The sequence below is a fragment of the Aotus nancymaae genome, unplaced genomic scaffold, assembly GCF_030222135.1.
Source record: "Aotus nancymaae isolate 86718 unplaced genomic scaffold, 86718_ANA_hifiasm-v0.15.2.pri h1tg000014l, whole genome shotgun sequence".
Taxonomy (NCBI): Eukaryota; Metazoa; Chordata; class Mammalia; order Primates; family Aotidae; genus Aotus; species Aotus nancymaae.
The window spans coordinates 58,388,860-58,410,564 of NW_026988425.1; the positions used below are offsets into that span (position 1 = coordinate 58,388,860).

Genomic DNA, 21,705 nt, shown 5'->3' on the forward strand with positions numbered 1-21,705 from the left:
ACAAAATCATTGTACAGAAATCACCAGCATTTCTATACACTATGAACAGCCAAGCCAAGAGCCAAATCAGGAAGGTAATCCCATTTACAATTGTCACTGAAAGAATAAAATACTTAGAAATACAGCTAAGCAGGGAGGTAAAATATCTCTACAATGAGAATTACTGCTCGAAGAAATCAGAAGAGACACAAACAAATGGAAAAATATTCTATGCTCATGGATAGGAAGAATCAGTATCATTAAAATGAGCATACTGCCCAAAGCAATTTACAGATTCAGTGCTGTTCTTATCAAATTACCAATGACATTGTTCCCAGACTAGAAAAAAACTCAAAATTGATATGGAAACAAAAACGAGCCCATATAGCCAAGGCAACACTAAGCAAAAAGAACAAAGCTGGAGGCATCATATTACCCAACTTCAAACTATACTACAGGGCTGCAGTAACCAAGACAGCATGATACTGGCACAAAAACAGGCACATAGACCAAAGGAGCAGAACAGCACAAAAATGAGGTTACATACCTAAAACCATCTGTTCTTTGACAAAACTGACAGAAACAAGCAATGAGGTAAAGACTCACGATTCAATAAGTGGTGCTGAGATAAGTGGCTAGCCATATGTAGGACATCAAAGCTGGACCCCTTCCTTACACCATATACAAAAATCAACTCAAAATGGATTAAAGACTAAATGTAAAACTCAAAACTATAAGAACCCTGGAATACAACCTAGGCAATACTATTCCAAATATAGGACCAGGCAAAGATTTCATGACAAAGACACCAAAAGCAATCACAACAAAAGCAAAAATTGAGACATCATATCTAACTAAACTTAAGAGCTTCTGCACAGCTAAAGAAACTATCAACAGAGTAAGCAGACAGTCTACAGAATAGGAGAAAATTTTTGTAAACTATGCATCTGACAAAGATCTAATATCCAGCATCTATAAGGAACTTAAATTTACAAGAAAAAAAAAAACCTTATTAAAGTGTGGCAAAGGACATGAACAGACACTTCTCAAAAGAAGACATACACATGCCTACAAGCATATGAAAAAAGCTCAGCATCATTTATCATTAGAGAAATTCAAATCAAAAACACAATGAGATACCATCTTACACCAGTCAGAATGGCTATTATTGAAAAGTCAGAAAACATGCTGGCAAGGTTGTGGAGAAAAGGGAGCACTTATATGTTGTTGGTGAGAGTGTGAAGTAAGTAGTTCAATCATTGTGGAAAGCAGTATGACAATTCCTCAAAGAGCCAAAGAGCTAAAAGCAGAACTACTATTCAACCCAGCAATCCCATTGGTGGGTATATATGCAGAGGAATATAAATCATTCTACCATAAAAACACATGCACCCAAATGTTAATTGCAGCGCTATTAATAATATCAAACACATAGAATTAACCTATCCAATCAGTGACAGATTGGATAAAGAAAATGTAGTACATGTACACCATGGAATACTATGCAGCCATGAAAAAGAATGAGATCATGTCTTTTGAGGTAACATGGATGGAGCTGGAGGATATTATATGTGGGACGTAAATGATGAAAACTTTTGAACACAAGGAAACAGCAGACACTGGGTTCTACTTGAGAGTGGAGGGTGGGAAGAGGGAGATGATCAAAAAAGACAACTATTGGGTACTGGGCTTAATACCTGGGTGATGAAATAAGCTGTACAAAAAACTCCCATGACATGAGTTTACCTGTATAACAAACCTTCACATGTACCCCTGAACCTAATATAAGTTTTAAAAAATAAAAATGCATATACCCTTTGGGTAAAAAAACCAGGAAGTAAAAAGAAATACAAATCAAATGTGATTTCTCCAGTAGTAACTACTGTTAACATCTTTATAAATTTCCTATTATTACACACTTGTGTACATTTTCTATCACTCCTTTTTAAAAAAATTGAACCAAATGTTGTTTTGAAACCTACTTTTCTCTCAATAATTGTTGTGCATATACTTATAAAAATTTAAATAGCCAAATAGTATCAAGATGAATTGTTGTGTCAAAATATGTTGAATTGTTGGTTATTTGTTAAACATGTTTAAGTGAACATCATTACAGCTAAAATTTGTGTGTATATCCAGGACTGTTTTCTTAGAATAACTTCTAGAAGTAAAATGTTTTATCAAAGGATATGGAGAATTTTAATTCTGCTGCTTCTTATTTCAAAATTGCCTTGTGAAAAGATTGTCAGTCATATGCTGTCTAACTAAAGGAAGTATTTTTATATACAGTGGCTTATGAAAACATATTAACTTATCCAACTTGGTGAAGCAATGGTGTTATGAGATAATATTAGTAAAGCTAAATAGGATTAAGTTATCAAAAATCTTTAAAAGGGCATTATAGATCAGGATTCTTCTTATAAACCAAAAATAAAATTGTAAGCCCCCTGAGTTTAAGGACCCATTCTGTGAATGGGATTTCAAAGAAACCAAAAAAAAAACCACCCCAAAACATACTACACATAAACCCAAAAACCCCAACTCATTCAGACCATGATGGGAAGAGAGTGAGACATGCCTTTTCATACTTTCCTCTCTTTGGAATTCAGACACAATTGACTAGCATTAACATTAAAACAGAAAAAGAGATCTTAAGACTGACAAAACAAACTCTTGTAACAATAAGATATCAAATTCCAACCTGACTCTAGTGTAGCATCACATGACAGATAATAGGCCCTAAAAGAAATTGAAATACTTTATTCCAAAATATATTTCTTTGATTTATTTTGAAATGGCCTGGCAAAGCTGTCTCTTGTGGAGAAAGTCTGCATTCTGTAGAGAAGCCTCTTCCCCTTTCACATCTTTTCCTGATCCCGGAGAGATTTAACTGAGAGTAACATGTTTTAAGGTCTGATAAGAGATATTTGCCACCTATTGTCTCTGAAGCTGCTACCTGGAGGCTGCTTCAATATAACAAGAACTTTGGCTTCCACAACTCACGTTATCTTAACCCCAAGCATTTATTTCACTGATTTCAACTGTTTAAGCAAAACTTGACTTTTTCAACCAATTGCCAGTTAGGAAATCTTTGAATCCACCTGTGACCTGAAAGCACCCTTGCATCAAGATGTCCTGCCTTTCCAGACCAAACCAGTGTACATCTTACATGTATTATTGATGTCTGCCTGCAACACCTGTCCTCTTGAAATGTATAAAGTCAAGCTGTAGCCCAACCACCTTGGGCACATGTTCTCAGGACCTTCTGGGGCTGTGTCATGGGTCATAATCCTCACATTTGGCTTAGAATATATCTATTCAAATACTTTAGAGATTGGCGATTTTTTTGGCAACATTGTAAATGTAAAAATATGTGGCATAGAGTGCTTTCTTTATAAACTATAATTCTAATTTTAGAGTATTCTACATGTACTTCTCTTTTACATATGAAACAACTGGGATACAACAAAGTTAAAAAGGTGCCTAGTATCCTACTATTAGGACATGGCAATGCTGTGGTTCCAAGTCAAATCTGTCCAATTTCAAGGTCTGTGTTTCTTTCAGAGAAAACTACCTCACTGTGCTGTTGAAATGATTAAATGACACATGCAGCTGGCATTAGAGGACCTCAATAGTTACTGCTGTTTTTGAAAAGGAAAGCAAAAATAATAAATTTAATAAGCTCCTGAGAATGCAGAGGGGTGTAGAATACTAGGAATTGACGTTGAACAGCAAGATATTAAGTTTTCTTTTGTTTCACTTCTTACATTTGCCCTCTCTCCAAGTAACACCAAACAATGTAAATTGTTCCTCCAGCATCTGGACACATTATTTTGGATTTTATAATCTCAGCAACTTTGAAGGCTTTGGAAACACACTGAATCTAATTCACTAGACCCAAAGGGGAAAATTCACGAGTCTCTTTCAGTTTATTTTACTTAAAAAGATCATGAAGAGTATGTGGAAGAAATCCCATATAAAAGCAGTCCTTGTATAGTTTATGTTATGTGCTTGGTGTACCACGATACTAGTAAGTACATTTAAATGGCAATAATTATGATAACTGTTAACATCTGAGCACTTCTCTGCCAGTCCCTCTACTGAATTCTTCATAGGTAGAAAGTAATTTAAATGGATCTACCTTTGGGTTAGAATAGCTCATATAGTATTGGCAATAGAAGCTACAATAGATAGAAGATTGCTTGTTTATTAAAGCCCAGTATTTCACCCCAGAGGACTTGATGATTCTCTCTAATTCATTGTGAACAGATCAAAGCTGGACTTTGTTCAATAGATCCTGGATTTTTCCCTAACAATTCACTTTTTAAGCAATTACCTATTTATTTACCTAAATATTTTAAGCTTATATGTTTAACTCTTTATGGTTCCATGTGCTTGTTAACCCTCTGAGCACAGGAGTCCATTCAGGCCTTAATTTATCTTTCAGATGTCAAAGGATGACCTCTAGTTCTAATTTTTAATGCTGATGAGCATGGATTCTGGACTCAGACTGTGGATTTTAATCTTAGCCTTATTGTCTATTACTTAAATAACTGTAATACCTTTAAAATCTCTGTGCCTCAGTTTCTTTGCTAGAGTAAGGTCACTACTATCTACCTTATATGATGGTTGTGAATTAATGAGCTAATAAACTATTTAAACATTTAAGGAAACATTTTAAACATTTTGATTAAGGGGATACATGTGAAGGTTTGTTCCATGGGTATATTGCATGATGCTGAAATTTGGGCTTCTAATGATGTCGTTGCCCAAATAGTGAACATGGTACCTGATAAATAATTTTTAAGCCCTTGCCCTCCCTTCTCTCTCCTTGCTCTAGTAGTCCCAGTGTTTATTGTTCCCATCTTTGTGTCCATGTATACCCAATGTTTAGCTTTCAGTTATAAGTGAGCACATGTGATATTAGATTTTATGTTTCTGCATGAATTCACTTAGGATAATGGCCTCCAGCTGCATCCATGTTGGTGCAAAGGCCAGATTTTGTTCTTTTTATGACTGTGTAGCATTCCATGGTGTATATGTACCACATTTTCTGTTGATGGATGGGCACGTGGGTTGATTCTGTGTCTTCGCTATTGTACTTCACTATTTGCTGTGAAGAACATAGGAGTGCAGGCGTCTTTTTGGTAGAATGATTTACTTTCCTTCTGGCATATGCCCAGTAATGTGATTGCTGAGTCAAATGGTAGTACTATTTTTAGTTTTTTGAGAAATATATAAACTGCTTTCCACAGGGGCTGAACTTACTTGCATTCCTACCAGTAGTGTGTAAGCATTCCCTTTTCTCCACAGTCTCACCAACATCTAACTAAAACACTTAATAAAAGTTAGCATTAGTAACAATAGCTAGCCAATATAATATAATCCATAAACTATAATATGTAAGCAAACCAGTATAAATGCTAAATGAAAAGTATCTCTCAATATTTTTTCTCTAAGACTTTTTATTATTTAATTGTTTTTTATTGTCTGAGAGCAAGCATTAGAAGGAATTTGTCCTTGATACCTTTTTTTAACAATGTGATATAGGCTGAGCATTTCTAATCTGAAAATCCAGATTCCAGAATGTTCCAAAATCTAGAATTTTTTGAGTGCTGACATGCTTCCACAAGTGGAAAATTTCACACCTGACCGCATGTGAAAGGTCATAGTCAAAACTTTGTTTCATGCACAAAATTATTTAAAATATTGTATAAAATTACCTTCAGGTTATGTGAGTGTAAAGTGTGTATGAAACATAAATGAATTTCGTGTGTAGACTTGGGTTCTGTCCCCAAGATACGTAATTATGTACATGCAAAAATTCAGTAATTCAAAAAAATCTGAATGTAAAACCCTTCTGCTCCCGAGCATTTCAGATAAGGGATACTAAATCTGTCATACTTCTGAGGGATTGTATCTAAGAGAAGAACTGTTAAGGGGAAGTATATACCTAAATATATTCCTCATTTATGTGAAAAAATCAAATTATTAGATGAGTAATTTATAACTTAAGATCATAAAGTCTACTATTTGAATTCAATTTATGTTAAAATATTTTTGCTCCATTTGTGTTTTAAAGTTTAAATGTAGAAAGTAAATTTAGTTTGTGTTATTGCAGAGTGTACGTAAAAACAGTTTTTTTGTTTGTTTTATAAAAGCAAATAAAAGTGCCACTTGGCATTTTCTCCCTTGTCCAAATACACATGCTTGGTCTGAGCAACCACAAGAGAAATTCATTTATTATTTAGTGGCAGCTTTTACTACAAGCTCCTTGAAGGCATTGACCATTTATTTCTCATTCATATTTTTACCTGGCCCGTATAAGAAACTAAATAAATGTTAGGCAGATCTGATGAAGAAGAAAAATTCTTGAAAGGCATTAAACTGTCACTTTTGAGAAAAATACATTATTTTAAGAGAAGGCCACTTACACTACTTGTGAAGAAATGTAACAACGTGATTTTTAGATGTATTTTCATAGTTTATGAATGAGGTGTCTGAATAAAGACTCAAATAATAAACTCAATTTCACTTATATCCTTCCTTTTGGAGTGTCCCCAGAACACTCATGTGGGAAATACATCTGACACAGAATTTTCATTTAAATGTTATTTTTTCTTTTAAAATATTGACATTCTGTAAACTATTGTAAGCATTTTATATTCACAGTCTTTAAAGAACATTGTGGTCCTATTCTAACTTCAGTTCTGTATTCAGTTTTTTTAAATTTAACATTCTATAGCATTTTCTTTGTCACTAAATGTTCTCCAAATAAGACTGCAATATGTGAATACATTAAATGTTCTCACAGCCATATCTCATTGTTGAAAACTTAAGATTGTTTCCAAATTTAGTTATAAATTGGATCTTTAAATATAAATCAATATGTTCTGAATATCTCTACTTTCCTTTAGCTAATTTCCTAGAAGCAGAATTGTTAAGGTCTCGGTTGTTGACATATTGTCAGATTCTATTCCAGAAAGATTGAACCACTTTACCTTCCTACCAGCTATTTATGGAAAGCCATTTTACTGCATGTTTTAAAATAATGGATAGCTGGGTACAAAGTTCTGATCTGCCTGCTGGTTGACCACTTCAGAGTATTCTTGCTCTGATTTGGCCTCTTCCATATGGCTAGTTACCTTCAAAGGTCCTAGCACTAATAGAGTCAGGAGCTAAAGCAGAATTAAAACAATAACATCACATTAGACGTGGCATTAGTCAGATACCAGTTTAATCATAAGAGAGAGAGAGAAAAAAAAAAACAAAAAAACTCTTAGCCAATTCTTAAATAAAGCTTACTGTGTTCCAGGTTCCATTGTAAGCACTTTATATCTGTTAGTTCATATTCTTCCTTATAACCACTCTATGAAGGTGGCACTATTATCCCATCTTTTTTTTTTTTTTTTTTTTGGAGACTGAGTCTCAAATCTTGTCACCCAGGCTGGAGTGCAATGGCACAATATTGGATCACTGCAGCCTCCACCTCCTGGGTTCAAGCGATTCTCCTGCCTCAGCCTCCTGAGAAACTGGGATTACAGGCACCCACCATCATGCCGAGCAAATCTTTTTTGTATTTTTAGTAGTGACAGGGTTTCACCATGTTGATCAGGCTGGTCTCAAACTCTTGACCTTAGGTGGTCCACCTGCCTCAGCCTCCTAAAATGCTGGGATTGTAAGCATCAGCCACTGCACCTGACCTCATCCCATCTTTATAGGTGAGGAAACTAATTTATATACAAAGAAATGTGGTTAAGATCTTGATTTTAGGGATATAACTCTAAAACCAATATATTTGTGCTGAGGAAAAATGTATTTATTTGCTTTTATTAAAGTAATTCTTTTTTTTTTTTTTTTGAGACAGAGTCTCACTCTTGTGCCAGGCTGAAGTGCAGTGGCGTGATCTCAGCTCACTGCAACCTTCGCCTTCCGGGTTCAAGGAATTCTGCTGCCTCAGCCTCCCATGTAGCTGGGACTACAGGTGTGCACCACCACGCCCAGCTAATTTTCGTATTTTCAGTAGAGATGGGGTTTCACCATGCTGGCCAGGATGGTCTCGATCTCTTAACCTCGTGATCCACTTGCCTCGGCCTCCCAAAGTACTGGGATTATAGGTGTGAGCCACCACACCCGGCCAATTCTTATTTCTTTTAGGCAAAATAGAATATTCAGATAAGTAAGAAAACCTCTCTAAATTACCCACAATCTACTGTTCCTATATGTGCATTTATTTGTGTAAAAATTTTGCGCTTACTGTTCTTTAGCCTTTTGTTCTTAGCAGTGTTCTCTGAACATTTTCCCCTGTATTTCATTCTATAGTTATGCCATAATTTATATAATTTCTTTCTTTTTTATTATTTGTCTTTTTTTTTTAGAGACAAGATCTCACTCTATCACTCAAGCTAGAGTGACTTGTATAGTCAGAGCTCACTGTAACCTCGAACTCCTGGGCTCAAATGATCCTCCTGCCTCAGCCTCAGGAGAGGTAGGACTACAGGCATGTCCTGCTATACCTCGCTTATTTTTTTTTTAGTTTTTGCAGACATAGGGGTCTTGCTGTGTTGCCCAGACTGGTTTTGAACTCCTGGCCTCAAGCAGTCCTCCTGCTTCAGCCTCCTAAAGCCCTGGGATTACAGATGTGAGCCACCACAGTTGGTAGGCCAGTTCCCTTCTTTGTTCACTGTTAGTTTATACTTTTTGGCCAGTACGCCTGTTCTGTGTGTGCACTTCCAGTTTTGTGATTTCCTCAAGATAAATTCCTCGAAGTGACTATTGCTGGGTGTAGTGTTGCTTAACTTCATATCCTTGCTGCCCTCCATTTTCTTCACTTGTCACTATTCCCTTTTTAGCTAGACATCTTGTTTTTAGCCAGAGAGATCAGCCTCTCCTTAGTAAGAGACCGTGAGGTTCCTTTTTTTTTTTTTTTTTGACTTTTGTGGGCTTTTTATTTTAAGTAAGAACACTTATATGAGATTGACTTTCAACAAGTTTTTAAGCATATAATACATTATCATTGATGATACATATAATGACATACAGCATCTCTTTAGAGCTTATCATCTTGTTTACCTGAAACTTTATAGGCATAACACTGATTAACAACAGCCCATTTTCTTCTCCCCCCTATCTCCTGGAAACTATAATTCTACTTTTTGAATCTATGATACGGTTTGGCTCTGTGTCCTCACCCAAATCTCATTTCAAATTGTAATCCCCACGTGTTGAGGGAGAGACCTGGTGGGAGGTGATTGGATAATGGGGGTGGAGTTCTCCCTTGCTGTTCTCATGATAGTGAGTTCTCATGAGATCTGATTGTTTGATAGGTGTCTGGAGCTTCTCCCTTTCTCTCTCTCCTGTCATCATGTAAGACATGCCTTACTTCCCCTTTATCTTCCACCATGATTGCAAGTTTCCTGAGACCTCCCCAACCATGGGGAACTGAGTTAATTAAACCTCCTTTCTTTACAAATTACACAGTCTCAGGTAGTACCTTTGTAGCAGTGTAAGAAAAGACTAATACAGAGAATTGGTATGAGCAGAGTGGGGTACTGCTATAAAGATAACCTAGAAATGTGGAAGCGACTTTGGAACTAGGTAGTAGGCAGAGGTCGGAACAGTTTAGAGGGCTCAGAAAATGTGGGAAAGTTTGAAACTTCCTAGAGCCTTGTTGAATGGTTTTGACCAACATGCTGATAGTGATATGGACCATGAAGTCCAGGCTGATGCCAAGGTTGTCTCAGGTGGTGATGAGGAACTTACTGGCAACTGGAGCAAAGGTCACTTTTGCTCTCCCTTAGCAAAGAGACTGGCAGCATTTTGCCCCTGCCCTAGAGATCTGTGGAACTTTGAACTTGTGAGAGATGATTTAGGGTATCTGGCAGAAGAAATTTCTAAGCAGCAAAACATTCAAGAGGTGACCTGGTTTGTTCTGAAAGTGTTCAATTATATGTGTTCATAAAGAGATGGTTTGAAATGAGAACTTGTGTTTAAAAGGGAAGCAAACTATAAAGGTTTGGAAAATTTGCTGCCTGACCATGTGGTAGAATAGAAAAACCCATTTTCTGAGGAGGAGTTCAAGCCCACTGCAGAAATTTGCATAACTTATGAGGAGATAAATATTAATAACCAAGACAATGGGGAAAATGTCTCTAGGACACATCAGAGATCTTTGCAGCAGTCCCTTTTAGAGGCCTAGGAGGGAAAAATGGCTTTGTGGGCTAGGCCCAGGCCCCCTGCATCTCTGTGCAGCTTCGGGCCTTGATGCCCTGTGTCCTAGCTGCTCTAGCCCCAGATATGGCTAAAAGGGGCCAAGGAACAGCTCAGGCCATTGCTTCAGAGGATGCAAGCCCCGCCTTGGAGGCTTCCACATGGTGTTGGGCCTATGGATGTTCAGAAAACAGTTGAGCTTTGGGAACCTCTGCCTAGATTTCAGAGTATATGTGGAAATGCCTGGATGTCCAGCTGCAGGATCATAGCCCTTATGGAGAACCTCTACTCGGGCAGTGAAGAGGGAAAATGTAGGGTTTGAGCCCCTACAGTGTTCTCACTGGGGCACTACTTAGAGGAACTGAGAAGAGGGCCAATGTCCTCCAGACCCCAGAATGCTAGACCCGCTGACAACTTGCACTTTGAGCTTGGAAGAGCCACAGGCATTCAGCACCAGTCTGTGAAAACAGACACAGTGAGTGTACCCATTAGATCCACAGGGGCAGAGGTGCCTAAGGTTGTGAGAGCCCACTCATTGCATTAGCATGCCCTGGATTTGAGACACTGAATCAAGAGAGATGTTGGAGCTTTACGACTTAATGACTGCCCAGTCAGGTTTTGAGCTTGTATGGGGCCTGTGGCCTCTTTCTTTTGGCCAATTTCTCCCATTTCCCATTTGGAATGGGAAATTCACCCAATGCTTGTGCTCCCATTGTATCTTGGAAGGAACTAGTTTTTTATTTTACAGACTCATAGGTGGAAGGTACTTGCCTTGTCTCAGATGAGACTTTGGAATTGGACTTTTGAGTTAATGCTGGAATGAGTTTAAGACCTTGTGGGACTGCTGGGAAGGCATGATTGGTTTTGAAATGTGAAAAGGACATGAGATTTTGAAAGGGCCAGAGGCAGAATGATATGGTTTGGCTATGTGTCCCCATTGAAATCTCATCTCAAATTGTAATCCCCATGTGTTGAGGAAGAGACCTTGTGGGAGGTGATTGGGTCTTGGGGGTGGATTTCCCCCTTAATGTTCTTGTGATAGTGAGTGAGTTCTCATGAGATCTGGTTGATAAGTGTCTGGCCCTTCCCCTTTCTCTCTCTCTCTCCTGCTGCCCTGTACAATGTGCCTTGCTTCTTCCTTCACCTTCCTCCATGATTGCAAGTTTCCTGGGGGCTCCCTAACTATGTGGAATTGTGAGTTAATTAATCCACCTTTCTTTACAAATTACCCAGTTTCAGGTAGTATTTTTATAGCAGTGTGAAAACAGACTAATACAGTCTATGAATTTGATGACTTTAGATACCTCATATAAGTGGCATCATGCAGTATTTGACTTTCCATGAGTGCTTATTCATTTAGCATAGTGTTTTATTGTTCAACCATGTTTTTGCATATTGCAGAATTTCCTTCTTTTTTAAGGCGTGTAGTATTCCACTATATGTACATCCCACATTTTCTTTATCCATTAATCTATCAATGGATATTTGGGTTGTTTCCAAAGCTTGGCTAGTGTGACTACTGCTACAATGAACATAGTAATTCTAATATCTATTTGAGATCCTGATTTTAATTCTTTTGGATAAATACTCAGAAGTGGGATCACTGGGTAATATGGCAGTTCTCTTTTTAGTTATTTAAGTACCCTTTATACTCTTCTCCATAGTGGTTATACCACTTTTCATTATCATCAATGGTATGCAAGGGTTCCCTACCCTCACTAACATTTGTTGTCTTTTGGTTTCTTTTGATAATAGCCATTCTGATAGGTGTGAAATGATATCTCACTGTGGTTTTAATGTTCATTAGTGACTGAAATTTTATTTTATTTTGAGACAGAGCCTTGCTCTGTTGCCAGGCTGGAGTGCAGTGGCACAATCTTGGCTCACTGAAACCTCCGCATCCCGAGTTCAAGCAATTCTTCTGCCTCAGCCTCCCGAGTAGCTGGGACTACAGGCACGTGCCACAACACCCATCTCATTTTTGTATTTTTTGTAGAGACAGCATTTCACCATGTTGGCAAGGATGGTCTCAATCTCTTGAACTTGTGATCTACCCGCCTCAGCCTCCCAAAGTGCTGGGATTACAAGTATGAGCCACCGAGCCTGCCCTCAAAATTTTTATAAGCCTGTCATTCATTTGGATTGCTTCTTTGGAAAAACGTCTATTCAGTCCTTAGCCCATTTTTTAATTAGGTTATGTATTTATTTTTAACTACTAAGTTGTAGGGGTTCCTTATGTATTTTAGAGATTAACCCCTTATCAGAGATATGGTTAATCTCTTTTTCTCCCTTTCCATAGATTGCCTTTTCACTCCGTTGATTGTTTTCTTTGCTGTATAGAAGCTGTTTGAGTTTGATTAGTACCACTTAACTTATTTATGTTTCTGTTGCCTGTGCTTTTGTTATCGTATCCATGAAATCATTCCTAAGAAGACCCAGAAGTTCTTAACATTCAATAATCTCATTTCATCATTCTGCAATATTAGTTTAAACATTAGGTGGATGAAATGGCTAATAATTTTGAGGAATAATTTTATAATGATGACTCATGCTTTATAGGTGTTTTGTCTGATTCTGCTTTTAGAAAATTTGCCATTTCATCTTCTAGTTAAAAGGAAAGTATTTGAGTATTACTTTGACCCATGTATATGGTTCTCCCAACAGCATCTTAGATATAGGTGCTTTGTAAATAGTGTACTTCAGGGCTTGCTATTCAAGGTGGGATTCATAGACAAGTGGCATCAGCATCCCCTGAGAACTTGTTAGAAACATGCATATCTCAGGCCTTCTGACTACTGAATTAGAATCTGCATGTTAATACATTCCCCAAGTGATTTATGTATTTGAGAATCATCACTTTCAGCTCTCTTGTTCCCAGCTCATTTCAGCTTTATAGACAACTTACTTTGCTCCTGGTAATAATTGCTTTTGCTGCACGTTACATTTTCCTGTCTGCTAGTAGATACTGCCCTTTTGAAAAGCTTGCTTTTTAAAATGTGTCTGGTTTGAAACAAGAATGAAGTAGTCTATTTCATAAGGCAATTGTCTTTTGAAGTAACGTTTCTCAGTTGAGTTAAAAGCTGTTGTATTGATTGTGACATTGAAGAGGTAGCTGAATTATTAATTTGGCTTCATTTGGCAGATAGAAACGTTTTTAAATTAGAGATTTTGTGAAATATGGTGTTTTATGTTATGAGTCTGTTATCTTTCTCTTAAATATATGCCAGAGCTAGTAAATATATCTCCTTGGATATAAATAACAATTATCTTAAAAAAAAAAAGCATTACCTTCATCTGAAAATGCTTACTTTCAAATTCATTGTTTCAGGGGAACAAATCTGTACTTTAAGTGAGAAACATTATAAAAGTTCTACTTGGCATTACAATTGTTTGCTAAATATAACAAAATATATTTTTAGATGTTACCTTTTCAAATCTTTAATTAAATGCCTAATTTACTACTCACCTATATACAGGTATTCCTCCCTATTTAAACTCAGGAACAAAACAGGTTTGAACATATATGCAGAAATAACGCATTTGCTTTGTGTATTCTTGTTCCTCACTCTCTGAACTCATTAACTCAGGAATCAAATAGATTTGAATAGGAAGGGGTCCCCATGTCCTTCTTCCACATGAGCTATCAGCACAATAAATATACATAGAGTACAACATATAACAGCATTTCCTAGTTTGCTTTTCTTAAAATCTTAAAGTGTTTTCATAGTATATTAAATATAGAAATATTCTATGAACCGTATCTTCTTTTGGAAGATTCAAAGTATAGATCAGTATAATAAAGGCTCCAGTAGGTCCTCTATGAATTAAATCTGATAAAATTTGCTTTATCCAGCATTTTCCACACAACTATATGACAAGGATTAGCAGGCCATATGCCTAAATGAGGAGGACATAATACATTTGTAATAGAACCTATGAAAGCCTTACCTAATATGAAGCTGAGATTTCTTAAAATCATTTCTAAACTTTGTTATTGGAGTTAAACATTTTAACATGTGTCCAGATATACAGTCATTGGTGTTGCCTTCGCATTGGAAATTGGGTGACAGAGTTACTTCAGCACTTTTAACCATGATGATTCCCTAAAAGTGTGGTTTTACAATATCCTACTGTGATATTATGCTCTCTCAGATAGCGTCACTGATTACTTGCCCCCTCCTTCACTCTCCTATACCTACAATAGTCTTCTCACCATCTTCCTAACATACCAAGCACCTGTTGTTTCTTCTGCCTGGAAGGCTCTTCCCTGAAGTTCATCACCTCATTTACATCTCTACTCAAATGTCACCTCCTTAAAAAGACCTTTATTAAACTAGCCCTTCTAAAGTAATGACCTAACTACCCTACATCTATTTTCTTTATTTCTCTACTTAATGCAGTTTATTTTTCTTCATAATGCTTATTGCCACCTAATATATATTTTAATCTTCCTCTACCCTACTACACTGTAAACCTCACAAGAAAAAGGTCTTTTCAGGTTGTGTTTACTACTGTATAAATAGAATTCAATAGTATTGAATGAATGACATTTTATTAAGTGTATATAAATAAGATTCATATGTTGACCTCTCCCAGTTGTATTTTTAACATTAGATACGTAATTTTGGAACTATGCAAATGTAATACAAATACAATTGTGGCAGACATTGTTAGTTCACTAACTTACCACCTATTTCCAGCCTCCTCCTTTGCCTGCCTGTACTATAGAGGACCCCCTTCCCAAAAAACAAAGACACAAATTCTACATATTTTTCTCATTTCACCAGTCTCCCTTGTTTCTAGGATTGACTGTGTGGCATTATTCAAATCAGTGATACTTAAGCAGACATCTGCTGGAGGCTTCTGGGAAGGCTTTCTCTTATGTACAAAAGGGACAGATGTGGCTGATTCAGATACCTTTTCTTTCTGTGTTAAACAAGAACCCGATGCCTAAACCTGTGGAAGCCATCTTGCGGCCTACAAGTTCAGACATTTTAGTACATAAGAATATGGACCCCTATTTGTTTGAGCTACATATGGTAACTTACTCTATTTATTGCACTTGACAGCTTTCTTAACTGAATCAAAAGTCTGTGAGAGGAGGGTATGCTCAGTGTTTGGCACACAGTAGATGATACTTATACATCAATTGGAAAAACTATCCATGAACTAAAATATCTTAATAAGAGCTAAGGAAACCAGGTGAAAACCCATAGTACTTTGCTGTAGCATAATAATAATAATAAAAAGACTCATTGAAGAGGGTAGGAAGGACAATTTTTCATTACCCACATTACTCCTTCCCAAACCCTAGGCAGCACAACACAGAGAGAGATACTGTTTTCTTGAGGGAAAAAGAGAGAAGTAAGCACAGGATATTGCCTTGGATGCTTACACCACGCCCAACACAGTAAAACCCAGCATTGGGCAGAACCCCCCAGCCCCATGTTCCATGCTGGTACTCACTGACAGATCCTCTAAAACCACCCTCAAGCTTATATGGTTGACTTAGTCTCTAGTCTCCAACCCCACTGGGTTGACTTCAGTGGCCTCAGGTTCCAGAAAGCCCTCAGTGGCAGGCAGCTCTCAGAGGCCCCAGCCTTCTGACACAATCCAGTGCTATGCTGTTTACATCTGCTGTGGGTTTCGGGCCTGCCCTACTGCTGTGTCTGCCATATTAGGCTCTGGCTTCTGTCAGCCCCCACTAATTGTGACTGCCTCTGGGACCGCAGCACCACCTACATCTGCCAGAGCTTTTCCAGACAAAGCCAGTTTGTGAAGACTGGAATAAGTACCTCCTGCTTCAACTCTTCAGAGATCAATGAATGAGAACAGCAATCAGAAACAATCAAGGAAATGTAACATAACCAGATGGACAACTAAGGTACCAGTGACCCTAACGAATTGGAGGTATGAACTGCCTGACAACTCAAAGTCACTGTTTTTAAGAAACTCACTTAAAAATATAGAGAAACAACTCAAAAAACTGAAGGAAACAATAAGAGACCAGGATGAGAAATGTAATAAGGTGAAGTAATACTACTATAATCAAAGCAGTTATCTTGGAGCTGAAAAGTTTGGGCATCATCAAAAGAGCAAATCTTTAAGTTATAGGAGTTCAAGAATGAGAAGAGAAAGATAAAGGGGAAGAAAGCTTATCTAAATAAATATTAACAGAAAATCTTTCAAACCTGGAAAAATATATAAATATTCAGGTAAAGGAGAACCAACGATCTAAAATTAGATTCAATCCAAATAAGACTGCCTCAAGACATATAATAATCACATTGTCAAAACTCAAAGAGAGGATCCTAAAAGCAGCAAGAAAAAAGATGCAAATATCATATAAGGGAGTTTCAATAAGGCTTCTCAGCAAAAACATTACAGGCCAGGAGAGAGTGGGATGATTTCGTTGAAGTGCTAAAGGAAAAAAACACTATCAAGATTACTATACTTATCCCAGCACTTTGTGAGGCTGATATGGGCAGATCACGAGGTCAGGAGTTCGAGACCAGCTTGGCCAACACAGTGAAACCCCATCTCTACTAAAAATATAAAAATTAGCTGGGCATGGTGCCCACACACCTGTAGTCCCAGCTGCTCGGGAGGCTAACGCAGGAGAATTGCTTGAACCCAGGAGGCAGAGGTTGCAGTGAGTCAAGATCTTGCCACTGCACTCCATCCTGGGCAAAAGAGCGAAACTCCATCTCAAAAAAAAAAAAAAAAAAAAAAAAATAGAATACTATACTTAGAAAAGCTATCCTTCAGAGATGGACTGCAATACAATAATAGTAGGGAACTTGATTTTCAGCAGTGGACAGATCATCCATCAGTAAGGAAACATCAAACTAAACTCTACTATAGATCAAATGGACTTAATAGGCATATAGGAAACATTTTAGCTAACAGATGCAGAATACACATTTTTTCTCAATTGCACATGGAACATTCTCCAGAATGGTACAAGTGTTAGGCCACAAAACAAGTCTCAACAAATTTTTAAACATTGAAATACTATCAAGTATCTTCTCTGGCCACATGGTATAAAACTAAAAATCAGTAATATGCAGAACTTTAGAAAATTTACAAATAAGTGGAAACTAAACAACATGTTCCTGAACAACCAATAAGACAGTGAAAACATTAAAAGGGAAATTTTAAAAATTGTTGTGGGATACAGAAAAACCCATTATAAGAGGGAAGTTTGTGGCAACAAATGTCTACTTAAGAAAAAAGAGCAGAAATCAAACAACCTAGCATTGTACCTCAAGGAACTAGAAACCAGAACAAACTAAGCCCAAAGTTAGTAGAAGGAAGGACATAATATCAGAGCAGAAATCAATGAAATATATACTAGGAAAATAATAGAAAAGATTAACAATACCAAATGTTGGTTTTTTTGAAAAGAAAATCAACAAGCCATTATTAGTTGGACTAACAGCAAAAAAATGAGAAGACTCAAGTAAATTTAATCAGAAATGAAAAAGGAGATATTATAACTGATAAAACAGAAATACAAAGGATCATAAGACACTATTATGAACAAATATATACCAAAAAATTGGATAACCTAGAAGATGTGGACAGATTCCTTTATGCATACAACCTACCAAACCTAAATTATGAAGAAATAGAAATTGTAATGAGCCAATAATGGATGAGGAGATTGAATCAGAAATAAAAAGTGTACATCAAAGAAAAGCCTAGGACCTGATGACTTCACTGCTGAATTCTACCGGATATTTAATGAAGAACTAATACCAAATCTCAAACTGATCCAAGAAATTCAAGATGAGAGAATACTTCCAAACTCATTTATAATGCCACTATCACCCTGACATCAAAGCCAGACAAACACACTACAATAAAAAGAGAAAACTACAGGCCCATAAACCTGATGAACATAGATGCAAAAGTCTTCAATAAAATACTAGGAAACTGAAGGCAACAGCACAAAAAAGATCATTTACTATGATCAAATGGTATTCATCCCAAGGATGCAAGGATATTTCAACATACATAAATCAATAAATATGATATATCACATTAACAGAATGACAGTCAAAAAACATATTATTCTTTTGATATAGAAAAAACATTTGAGAAAATTCAACATCATTTTGTGATACAAGCTCAACAAATTAGGTATAGAAGGAATTTATCTCAACACAACACAGGCCATATTTGATGAACGCACAGCTAACATCATACACAATGGGGAAAGGTGAAAGCTTTTTTGCTCTAAGATTTGGAACAAGACAAGAATGCCACTTTTTATCATTATCATATTGTTGAGCCTAGCTATAGCAATTAGGTAAAAAAAAATAAAAAAAAAAAAATGGAAGGCATCCAAATTGAAAAGGAGGCATTCAAATTGTCCCTGTTTGCAGATGATATGCTTTTTGAAATTAACTAGTTAGCTAGTTAATTAATTTTTACAGGCAGGGTCTCATTCTGTTTTTCCAGGCTGATGCCATCAATAGCTCACCACTGAAACTCCTGGGCTCAAGCAGTCCTCCTGCCTCAGCCTTCTGAAGAGGTAGGACTATAAGCATATACCACCACACCTGGCTAATTTTTTAAATTTGTTATATTGTAGAGATAGGGTATCACTATGTTACCCAGGATGGTCTCCTCCCAGGATGGTCTCCTGGCCTCAAGCAGTCTTCCCTCCTTGGCCTCTCAAGTGACATTGCTTTATATGTAGAAAACCTTAAAGACTCCACCAAAAACTGTTTGAACTAATAAAAAAATTCAATAAAGTTACAGAATACAAAATTAACATAAAATCAGTAGCATTTCCATACACTCATAGTGAACTATCTGAAAAACCAGTAAAAACATTCCCATTTACACTTGGTGCGGAAAAAAGTACCTAGAAATAAGTTTAACCAAGGAACTGAAAGATCTGTACACTGAAAACAAAATATTGATGAAAGAAACTAGAGAAAAGACAAATAAATGGAAAAATATCTCATAATCATGGATTAGAAAGATTTTGTTTAAATATCCTTACTATAGAAAGTGATCTATAGATTTCACAGAAATCTAAAAAAAACAGTAGTATTTACATGAAACTAGAGAAGATCCCAAACAGCCAAAACAATCTTGAGCAAAAAGAACAAAGCTGAGGGTATGACACTACCTATCTTCAAAATATACTACAGATCTATAGCAACCAAAACCACATAGTACGAGCATAAAATCAAACACATACACCAATGAATCAGAATAGAACACTCAGAAATAAATCCATGCATGTACAGCCAGCTGATTTTCAACAAAGGTGCCAAGAACACAACAGGGAAAGGCCAGTTGGGGGAGGGGGAAGTTGAGGAGATATCAGTTGAAGGACACAAAATTTCAGTTAGGAAAAATTAGTTCAAAAGATACATTGTATGACAAAGTGGCTGTAGTTAATAATATGTTGTATTTTTGAAAAATGTCAAGAGAGTGGAAGTAAAGTGTTCTCACCACAAAAGTGATAACTGTCTGAGGTAATGCATGTATTAGCTAGATTTAGTTATTTCACAATTATGCATACTACAAAACATATTTTACATGGGAAATATATATAATTTTTTCTGTCAATTATAAATAAAAAGAAACCAGAGCCTGGGGAGATGGCAGGTCTCATAGAAATGCCATCTTTCAGTGCCAGCTGTTAAGTATACAGATGGATGGTCATGAGGACAGCTGCCCAGAGTGTAGTGGTCCCAAGCATGGAAAACTAAACTTCCTGTGCCTCAAAGAGACAAGGACGTATCTGAGAGGAAAACTGGATTTGAAGAGGCTTCATGCTATGGTGATTTGATAGGCATGGGGGTTGGAAGCCTTGTGGGACACAGATTTTAGCAGTAGATGCTGGGGCACAGTGGTGAGGACAATGAAAGGCAGGTTAGATCTCAGCAGAGCCAGTATTAACAGAAGACATTTATGAACCACTCACCACCATCACCACCCCCAACCCCCACACACACCTCAGATGACCTTATTCATGTAAGCTCTGTACCTCCCCAAGTGTGATCAAGGATGGGAGAAAGGAAGGAAAAGATACAAGAAGAGAATCCTGAAACTCTTTACCACTAAAAAAACGTGAGTTTTAAACTGTAAGCCAATAATTTGCCTGGAAGATTGTTGTCCTAGTCTACACAGAGAAAATCAGAGCTAAGTAAACGGATTAGGTACTCTTGATAAAAAATTACATTTCTGAGTTTGTCAACTTTGAAATTCACACTTGTTAGACTTAAACATTTATGAAGTTATAGACCTTCATTCTATGAGTTTTTCTTACTTAATTCAAAAAACTAAGGCATGTCAGTGAAGTTTATATATCCTGTAAATATATATAAGAAATTTGTTAGCTGAGCTATCAATTTCTGTGAATTTTTCACATCATTTATATTCCTCTTGTCATTTAACCATCACACCTGAAGTAGTGTTCTCTGTATATTAGTTCAATACTAATACTTATTTTTCTTCAAAAGCCAAATAAAAAACTTAAAAATTTCACAGATTTCTAGTTTTGGAGAAATAAAGTTAAAATTTGATCCCCCGTAGTTTAATATTTTGCTGCCAAAATATCACTGAGATTGAAATTTTTTCAGTCTGCAAAAGTAATATGATTAGATACTCTGGTTCTTCATTTTGTGTGCTTCATTCCATTAAACTGTTAAATGCAATAGAGTCTTAGGAGTTTTACATGCAGGCAAAACTGAAATCAGTAAGATGTTGAGGTAAATAATATAGTTAGTACTAGAATAACTTTCATTTTTGTTCTTGAGTCTTTATCCTTAAAGTGCTTGTAATAGGTGAAGTTCCCCCATTATAACCCCCATGTTCACCTATAAAGGTAGGAAAAAAAACCTGAATTAAAATAATATGGGCATATTAACCTTTAAACAAACCTGATATGTCAAAGTCTGAATTGATATTATGACTGAAATAAAAACAAATTCTTACTTCAAAGTAGTTGCCATAGGCTTCCTTGAAATAGCAAGTTCCTGTAGTCTAACAAAAGTAGACGTTTTCTGTCAACCAAATACAGTTGGTTATATCTTCAAAATGTACTGAATCCATTTATTTTTTCTTCAACTTCCACCACTACTAAGTCACCATTGTCACTTATCTAGACCACTGCACTTGCTTGATTTATTTTTCTGTGATTATTCTTGCCCCCTTATATTCTTCCCACCCACCCTCCACCAGCCCTGTAGCAGTCAGGTGGTTCTTTAAACTATAAATTAAATCACGTTATCCCCTATATAAAAATATGCTATAGCTTACCATTGCCGTATAAGGTATATGCCATAGGATAAAATATAAATTCCTTACTGTGTCCTCAAGACCTTCATGATTCACCTTGTATCCTGCCTATCTTCTTAACCATTCCTTCATCATTTTCCCACCTGCTCACTTTATTTTGACCCTGCCAGTCTTCTTGCTCTTTCCTAGTTATTATATACTAAGATGTAGTTCTGCCTTCAGGCCTTGGCTGTCTGCGTGGCTGGCTCTTGT

General features: G+C 36.6%; 1 protein-coding gene across 4 annotated transcripts in view; it reads left to right on the top strand.

Annotated features, from left to right (window-relative positions):
- The window catches only part of RNF180 (ring finger protein 180), a 220,146-nt gene that overhangs the window by 72,750 nt on the left and 125,691 nt on the right, over nt 1–21,705 (top strand). The window lies entirely within an intron of this gene.